Raw genomic sequence first — 9,814 nt, 5'->3', positions numbered from 1 at the left:
TGCCCAGCATGCATGAGTCCCATGGTTCAAGCCCCAGCACCGCCAAAAAACAAAAATGTATTTATATAAACATACATATCATTGTAGTAAGTATACTACACTGTAATGCAAGATATTAATAATAAGAAAATGAGGGGCCAACATGGGAACATTTCAGGATCCACATTTTAAAATCCAGTATGCATTTGGAAAAAGCATTTGCAAGGCTCTCTAGTTGTCTTTTCAGTTTTGAAGAAGGTCACCGAGATCCCTTACAGTGTTCTTCCTATGTCACAGGCAACTCAGTGAGGGTCTCTATTGTCTGCTCACTTTTAAAACCTAAAATTTATACTAAAAAATTCATTAATTAAAATTCATTTCATTTCTGGAAACTTAAAGGTAATAATCAAAAATTAAAGAATACAAAGATTTTTCTAAAGGGGATTGATTAAATTATGAAAACACCCATATTAAGGCACTATTCAATTTAGCCATTAGAATAATTTATAATTAAGTTCTTAGGAATGATGAAGTTGGCATATAGCTTTTGAAGGAAAAGAGTTTCAGTAGATTCAAATTGTTTTGAAATGTGACTTTTAAAAAGCTTGGGAAGGTTTAACAGGATAGTCCACATTGGTAGTAGGATTGTCATGATTTTTCTTTATACTTTTATGCACCCCAGGTGGGGTTTTTGTTGTTGTTGATTTTGTTTTCTTTAAGCAAATGTATTGCATTTATACTTCAACCCAGAAAAGATGAAGCTGCCAGGCCTGGGGGCACACACCTGTAATCTCAGCTTCTGGAGAGGCTCAAGCAGAAGGATCCCAAGTCTGAGCCTGCCTGGACAACTTAGAGATACACTGTCTCAAAATAAAATGAAAAGAGGGCTGGTGTATAGCTCAGCAGTAGAGCACTTATTTGCCTAGCATATTCCTGGGTTCAATTCCTGCATCACTCCCTATAAAGAAAGGGTGGGGGGGGGGAGAAAGGAGTGAGGGAGGAAGAGAGGGAAGTCGAAGAAGGAAGAGGAGGAGGAGAAGAAACAATAAAGGAAGGGAAGGAGGGAGGATACAAAATTCAAGCAGGAAGAGATAATGATAACCTCATTTTACTCACTGTAGTATTTATAGTGATTGTCTTTGCAGAATTCAGAGGGGCTGGAGATGTTGTTCAGTGGTAGAGTGCTTTCCCAGCATGCATAAGGCCCTGGGTTTGGTTCAACACTACACACACACACACACACAAATAGTTCCATAAACTTGATAAATTACATTAAAACTTGTTGAGTGCCTTTAAAATGTCATAAATGCTATACCCAATGGTTGCACACCTGTAATCCCAGTGACTTGAGTGCTAAAGAGGGGAGGATCACAAGTTTAAGACCAGCCTCAAGAATTTGGTGAGACCTTATTTCAAAAATTAAAAAGAAGGGTTAGGGATGTAGCTCACTGGTAAAGCCACCCTGGGTTCAACCCTCAGTATTCCATCCCCCCCCCCAAAGAAAAAGAATGTCACAGATGTTTTTATATTTTTAGGCCTTACACCTCATTGCCACCTATGGAGCGCCAGGACCTACAAACCCAGGAAAAGTTTCCCCAGCATTCCTGGACTCCCTGAATAAGTGCCTTGAAGTGGAGGTGGAGAAAAGAGGTTCAGCCTGGGAATTACTAGAGGTAAATTTGGAAATGATGCAATTTGGGGAAAATATTGAGTATTTTTGAATGACCAACAGAAAGTTTTCATTTCATATTCATTGATCACTACCAATAAGGCAGCTGCTACATTTTAGGGTTTCATCTGCCAGGAGTAAAAGTTTAATTTTGTGATAGTTTGTTTTGGTATATTATCAAATATCATGTCCATTCTATGCTGGTGTGAGTGTATTAATGGGCTGTTTAACTGTCAATTTTTAGAATTTAGAACAATTAAAAACAACTGTTTTCAAAACAGTTATGAAAGTTATGGTTGTGATTATGAGAGATTTGGGCAGGTATCAAAATATGGGTTGTTTAAATCAAATGTATTCATAAGTAGTCTTCAGGCCTTAGTTGAAAGAACATGTTTTGCTTCTAAATTATGCATTTTTTGTTTCCTCTCTTTCTCAGCACCCATTCCTGAACTTGGCAAAACCTCTCACAAGTTTAACAAGCCGCATATCATGGCAGACAAGGAGGTTCTCAAGAAAAGCTACTAACATGGCATCCTGTTCTTTCAGTTTCTGAAAAGAAAAATTTTTAAAACTTTAATAAAGTGTTCATAGTTGTAAAAGACTTGTAACATAAAATTTGCCATTTTAGCCATGATAAGTGGACAGCTCACAGGCATTAATTACACATAAAATATTGTACAACCTTCTGTTTCCAGAACAGTTTTGTCACTCCAAATAGAAGCTCTGTCACCATGTAAGTAATAACTCCCATTCCTCCTCCTCCACCCCTTGGCTGACACCATTCTTTTTTTTCCCTTTTATTTGTTCTAATTATTTATACATGACAGTAGAAGGCACTTTGACACATCATACACAAATGGAGTATAACTTCTCATTTTTCTGGTTGTATGTGATGGATGTAGAATCACATCAGTCATATAGTCACATATGCACATAGGGCAAAAATGTCCAGTTCATTCTACTCTCCTTCCTACCCCCACACCCACTCCCCTCTGCCTAATCCAAAGTAACTTTATTCTTTCATAGCCACGCTCCTTATTGTGAATTAGTGTCAATATATCAGAGAAAACATTTAGACTTTGGGTTTGGAATTGGCTTATTTGGCTTAGTATGATATTCTCCACTTCCACCCATTTATTGACAGATGCCATCACTTTGTTCTTCTTTAAAACTGAGTAATATTCCATTGTGCATGTAGGCCACATTTTCTTCATCTGTTGAAGGACACCTAGGTTGGTTCCATAGTTGTGAGTTGAGCTGCTTTGTAACATTGATGTGGTTGCGTCACTGTAGTATGCTGATTTTAAGTCTGTTGGGAATAGACTGAGAAGTGGGATAACTGGGGTCAAATGGTGGTTTCATTCCAAATTTTCTTAGGAGTCTCCATACTGCTTTCCATAATGGTTGCACCAATTTGGAGTCCCACCAGCAATCTATGAGTGTGTCTTTTCCCCCACATCCTCGCCAACATTTATTGTTAACTTGTCTTCTTGATAATTGCCATTCTGACTGAAGTGAGATGAAATCTGAAAGTAGTTTTAATTTGTATTTATCTAATTGCTAGAGATGTTGAACATTTTTTCATATATTTGTTGATGAACATATATCTTCTGAGAATTGTCTGTTCAGTTCCTTAGTCCATTTATTGATTGGGTTATTTGGTTTGGGGGTGTTAACGATTTTTGAGATCTTTATATATTCTGGAAATTAGTGCTCTATCTGATGTGTGGGTAGTAAAGATGTTCTGCCACTCTGTGGGCTCTCTCTTCACATTATTGATCATTCCCTTTGCTGAGAAGAAGCTTGTGAGTTTGAATCCATCCATTATTGATAAGTAATATTGTTTTATGGCTCAGAATATGATCTGTTTCAATGAAAGTATGAAGGGCCCTCAAAGGGAACGGGAGTTCTGTAGTTATTGTGTGTTGTATTCTGTAAAGTCAGGCTGAGGTAGTTGATACTCTTGCTCAAACCTTCTATGTCTTTATTAATATTTTTGCCCAATTAGTGTATTTACTGAGAGGTATCAAAATCTCCCACGATTGTTGGTAACTGTGTGTTTCTCCCTTTCATTCTGTTGATTTTTGCTTTATATATTTTGAAGCTCTGTTACTGCATGCAGGAACAATAATTATTGTCATATCTTTCTTCAGAATTTCTTTTTTTGAAATATAGAACCACATGAATATCTTTTATTGTGAAATAAAATAATCCAAATGATTGTAAACCCAAGAAACAAAAAGAGAAGCACTTAAACATTTAGTACAACACATACATGTTCAAACCCTGACGTTTTTGAGTAGTACTTAGAGGCTAAATACACCTTTCCCTTCCCTTTACAACATGCCATTGCAACCTGTTTGTTTATAGAATGAAGACCTTAAGGAAAAGCCTTATTCACATTCCTGTTAAAGAAAGAAATATTTTTTCTTAGGACAATGTAGCTGAATTTGATTAAACATGGTAGAGGATCCAATATTTATATCAGACAAATAAGATGATAGATGATATTTCATTATCAACAAATTCCTATTAATACAGCTAAACAGTTAATTAAATTATTCAGATGCATTTATTGAATTTCTACTATGTGTAACTATTGTTCAAAGGCAGACACATTGCCAAAGATATAAAGTGGGCCACTAAAATAAAATAATAACTCCAGAAGTTTATAACTTTGGTATACTAAAATACCCAAATAATAAGAAAAATGATTGCCGCTACTATTGCTGCTGCTTGGGCTGGGGATGTGGCTCAAGCGGTAGCGCGCTTGCCTGGCATGCGTGCGGCCCCGGGTTCGATCCTCAGCACCGCATACAAACAAAGATGTTGTGTCCGCCGAAAACTATTGCTGCTGCTTCCAAAATTGCCCAGTTGATTTCTAGGGAACAGTTCAGACACTGGAAGAATATAATTCAAGTTTAAGCATCAATAATTGATGGCTATACCTTTATGATTTAACACAACAGCAATGTGAAGTACATTCTGGTGATCTACAGTGCTACCATCTATGCAAGGCAGTCTAGGAAATGACACTAATTTTTTTTTAAAAGACAATATTAATTTTATAATAAACCAGGACATAGACCAATTGCAATTTAGAGGGAAAGCAAAACCTTCCCTCTACTGCTAAAATTATAATTCCTCAGACACAGTCATCATTGGGAAGCATGGGTGTAGGCTAGATAAATTTATACCATATTGAATAATACAGCCAAGTTTTTTGTATGTAACCCTGAAGACTTTCCAACTTATTTTTCAACATTACAATTGTAGGAATGGGAATTAAAGAAATGAAAAGTATTTTCTTAGACATAACAGGTTTGTTACAGTCCCCAAAGTCAAAATGTGACACATCACTCTAACACCCTAACACAAACTAATTTGTCTATCACCCATAAGACATAACTTCATAGGACATCACATTTCCAAAGACTAAGTACTTCTTTCAATTTCCTTGAATTTTTAAAAAGCTTCCTAAACTATAGAAGTTTTTTTTTTTCCAGGTCAAGTGTTATCTTCTGGCAAAGTACCTTCAGGATAAATATGCTTCATCATTTATATATCCCACAATTAAAGCCTCCATTTACAAGCTTAAAACCAGCTCCTGGTCTCTTTGTTCAGAAATCCCCACACTTATTTTTAAAAATTGCTTAAAACACTAGAGGAAAAAATCCCTCTGAAAATCAAACTCAACTTCATTTCTTAAAAAAAAAAAAAAAAAGCCTCAGTTAAAAAGTAAAAAGCCTCAGTAGTCTTCTATTCAGAAACATGCTATTCCGTGAGTAAATAAAATTAAATGAAAATAATAAAGTTATTAAATAGCAAACTTAAAATAAACACATGTAGTCTGGAGTTCTCAGAGAAAATAATAGGGAAATATCTGTTTCTGGTAAATTCACATTCCTTTCTGTACCAGTTTCTACAATGATTAAGCAACACTGCCCTCTTATGGACTTAATGAGCTACATCCCTTAGTTCTTGTGAAAAAATTTCCCCAGGATGGGTTGATCAGCACGCTTGCTCGCACATACATTCATTCTTTTGCTTCTAGAACAGTCTTTGCCTTTCTGTGAATGACTCTGAAGTCCAAGGAGACCCTAGAGAGGCCGTGAGACTTTAAGAAATCTCATTGAAGGGACCATAAGTTGACATTTGTTGCAGTGGTTTTCAAGTCTTAGTGTAATCAGAATCATTCGCGGGCTTGTTAAACACAAGTTGCTGGGCCCCACATTCAGACTTTCTGCTTCCTTAAATTGGGATTGAGTACAAGAACTTACTAGATGATCCCAGCAAGTTCCTGGATGGTACTAATGAGCCAGTCCTGGGACCACACTTTGTGGGCGGGGCAGGAAGAAGAGGGCATGTCAGCTCCAGGCCCTCTCTGGGTCGCAAACAGGATTCTGGAGTTCTTTTTATCAGAAACTCCTGAAGAGATATTTTAAAGCAAGTGTCTCTTCTCACAGGCATTTTGAGGACCTCAAAACCTAGTGGGACTTGGAGAGAACCCAGAGGGTGGCACCCTCTCCAGCCCCAGCTCAAATCATCAGGGTGGGGTCAGGGACCCGCCCCTACCACTAGAAATAGCTCCAAAACAGGTGTATCTGCACAGCTATGTGAGATCTAAAAGGTTCTTGATAAAGGAAAAAGAGTTTTCAGGTCACAAACTCCATTAGGATCATAGGAGTGAGAAGTTCCTAATATGCAAGCCCAGGCTGCATGTCAGTGATGGGGAAAGGGCTGTGAGCATCCACCCACTTTCACATCCTTTGCACTCAGTTCTTAGCCCAAAGTGGTGTTTTTCTGGAGCATCCCATGGGAGAAGTTTCAGGCCGAGGTCATTAGGGGGAAAGGATGCTCTCAGAAACTAACAACCCTGCGGGCTGGTCAACAGAGATCCTGAGGTCCTGGCCACAGTAGGATTTGGTGCAGAGTTGGATCCGGGACTCGAGCTGCTCACTAAGTTCGTCCAGAGCCCCGGTGCAGGACTCCAGGCTCTCCACCAGTCAGAACCTCCTGGCTAACCTTGGTGGCCCCCTCGGCGCGCCTGGGGATGAGGAAGCCACGTGAGCCAAAGAAGACAAAGAAGTAGACATTATTGTACAGGGCCAGGGAGGCGTTCCTCCCGCTCTGCAGCAGCTGGCGGTCCCCGCGGCCTTGCCAGCGGCAGAAGAACTCCAGGCAACTCAGGATCTCACGCATCTGTCCTGGCAGGTGGCAGTGATCTCCTGCACCCTCCGCACCTCCCCGGAGTTGAAAATCAGGAAGAGATCGGATGTGATGGTGACTGCCCCTCCAGCGGTGGCCACCCCTAGTCCCACAGCCGACGCAAGAAGTGAGGCACCCAAGGTGACAGGGCTGAGCGAAAGCCCCACGATAACAGCTACTGCGCCCGCAGCGCTCAGTGAGCTGCCCGCCACTTTGGCGGCCAGGGATCGCCTACGGAGGCGCTCCAGGCGCCGGGCCACCTCGCGCAGGCGCAGCACCTGGCCGTGGAGCTGGCCGCGGCTATACAGCAACAGCCCTTGGAAGCGATGCAGCGAATCCGCACCTTGCTGCTCCCAGGCCAGAGGCCGCTTCATGCCCATTTACTTCTGGCTGCCTCCAGGAAAGAAAAGTCCCAGAATTTCTATATATGGTAATACCTTTGCAGTTTATTTTATCTGATATTAATACAGATTTATATTAATAAAAGTTCCAACTTTCCATTCTTTATTTTTACATTATTTTCCTGAATTTTTTAATTTTCAATTTACCTGTATCTTTATATTTAAAGCATATCTCTTGTAGACATGATTAGGTCTTGATTTTTATTAACCCATTCTGATAATCTCTGCCTTTTAACTGAGTATTTAATTCATTCTGTTCAATGTAATATTGATATATTTGGATTTAGGCCTCATATTTTGCTCTTTGTTTTCTGTTTGTACCATCTGACCTTTGCTCTTCTGTTCTTCCTTTTCTGTAATCTTAAATTTTTACCATCAACTTAGAATTAATGTTTTTATCTAAAATGTAAGAGTCTTCTAAGTCCATACTATTTTTTTTTTTTTTTAATTTTTAGAGACAGGGTCTCACTACATTTCTTAGGGCCTTGCTATGTTGCTGAAGCTGGCTTTGATACTCTAGCCTCAGCACTCTTTCTAGCATATTTTAGGAGAAGTCCACTAAGATTCTTATCTTTGCTCCTCTTTGAGTAAGATTATCCATTTCTTTAAACACCATCTCTTTGTCTTTGATTTTCAGCAATTTGAAACATGCTAGGTGTAGATTTGGGGTATTTACCTTGTTTGATGTTCTCTGAACTCCATGTATTTATTACTTCAGAAAAGTTTTCCATCATTATTACTTGAAGTCTTTCCTCAACTCTGTTCTATTTTGCTTCTCCTCCTACTATTCCAGTTGCACAGTTGATTATCTTTTGCAATTGCCCCGTCGTTCTTAAATTTTCTGTTTAAGTTTTTTCTTTTCTCTTTGCAATTTTGCCTGAGAAGTTTCTTCTGACCTATCTGCAAGTCCACTAATATTCTCTTCAGTCACATCTAGGGTACTGATGAGCCCATCAAAGGTGTTAATCATTTATCTTAGTGTTATTCCTAGTCTTTCCTTTTGTTTCTTATTTACAGTTTCCATCTCTCAGCTGACATTATCTTTTCTTTAATATTCTTTTTCAGCTGTAACCTTGAGCATCTCAATCATAGTTGTTTCAAGTTCCTATCTGATAATTCCAACATCTAAATCATCTGTGGGTCTCATTCTAATGCTTGCTTTATGTCCTTAGACTTTGTTTCTTCTTGCCATTTAGTCTGCGTTATAATTTTTTTGTTGTTGAAAGTCAGACATAGTGTATTGAATAATAGGAACTGAGGTAAACAGGCCATTTATTTGGTGAGATTTTCTGCTAATATGACTACAAATTCGTGTTTTCTGTAGCCAAAGGGGCCAAAAAACTTTAGATTTTTATCATGTCTTTATGTTCATTTCTTGCCCAGAAAGAATTTGTGTCTTCAACTCTTTTAGCTGTAATTCTCTAGAATTGTGCTGGAGGCTTTTTGGTATAGTGGCACAGTAGAGAGGAAAGAAGGATTCTGTGGTCTATGATTAGATCATAGTGTTGAGTGAGCTTGCATTTCTGGAGTGTGACTTTCACTGCTGTTTCTTACTTTTCCACAACCACTAGCACCTTGCATGAGACAAGAGCCTGGAGTAGGAGAAATGCCATCCCTGTCATGGGACAAAGCTCTGGTGAAGTCCTTTTCCTTGGAGAGTAGGTTTCTGTTCTAGAGAATGGTTGCTCTTTTCACAATGGTTACCTTTCCCCAACCCCTGCCAGAGCCATAAGGGTATCTTCCTTGGCTCTTTAGCAAGAGAAACTAGTAAGGTTCCTGGAGTAGAGCCTGAGGGGCGGGGGCTCTCTAAGGCTGTGTCCCAGGAGTTTCTCACTCCCACACTAATGTACCAACCATTTATCAGAATTATCATTAGGTGTTCCTACCAGTTGATGGCTCCTGTGGCTTCTGCTTCAGGGGAACAGAGCTGTCCATGAACTGGATTCAGCTCTTTCTCCAGATTTCATGGTGGCAGTGTGCCCTGCTACCTCAGTTCTCTGGTGGAGATGTAAAAGTTGCTGATTTTCCATTTGTTCTTATTATAAGGCTGGAAGTCACAACTTCCAAGCTCTTCACATGTTGGTGCTAAAACCAGAAGTTTCTTTCAGTGCTTTAAAGATCCCTCTCACTATCTTCTGACCTCTATTGCTTCTGGCAGGAATCCAACCATTATTATTTATATGTAATTTATCCTTTTTCTCTGGCTGCTTTCAAAAAATTTGTATTCAGTTTTTAGCCATTTGATTCATATGCACTCAGATCTGTTTTCTTTGTATATGGGCTGTGTTGGGCGGGGGGTGTCTATGTACTTCTAGAATGTGTAAATTTATATATTTTGCCAAATTTGGAAAAACTCTTATCGATGTTCTGTCAAATTTTCTTTTCCCCTCCTGTTCCATTACATCTGTCTTCTCCCTCTGAGGTTCCTTATAGTTCCTATAAAGAAACTAAAGAGAATAGAAGAAATAAAGTTGACCATATGTTAGCTAGAATCTAAAAGGTTTGTTCCTTCTAGTTATTATTATTTAGAATGTTCTCTCAGTGGACTCTTTCTGTA

General features: G+C 39.0%; 1 protein-coding gene and 1 pseudogene across 3 annotated transcripts in view; both read right to left on the bottom strand.

The window, feature by feature from the left end:
- Positions 1-443: 443 nt before the first annotated feature.
- LOC308653857 (uncharacterized protein) overlaps positions 444-9,814 on the bottom strand; it is a 30,380-nt gene continuing 21,009 nt past the window's right edge. Inside the window, exon 6 of one of the 2 annotated variants that reach the window (XM_081302604.1) lies at positions 444-1,202. The gene's annotated coding sequence lies outside the window, so the exon portion shown is untranslated. Of the gene's footprint in view, positions 1,203-7,465; positions 9,705-9,814 lie in introns of those variants that run through there. The other variant, XM_081302603.1, reaches the window with a different exon arrangement.
- LOC308653034 (apolipoprotein L domain-containing protein 1-like) lies at positions 6,164-7,263 on the bottom strand (annotated as a pseudogene). Its single transcript has one exon. The product of its transcript is annotated as an apolipoprotein L domain-containing protein 1-like (transcript).

Source organism: Spermophilus citellus, assembly GCF_964194105.1.
Source record: "Spermophilus citellus genome assembly, chromosome: 7".
NCBI lineage: Eukaryota > Metazoa > Chordata > Mammalia > Rodentia > Sciuridae > Spermophilus > Spermophilus citellus.
The sequence above is the reverse complement of the archived record's forward strand: the minus strand, read 5'-3'. Positions and strand labels throughout refer to the sequence as shown.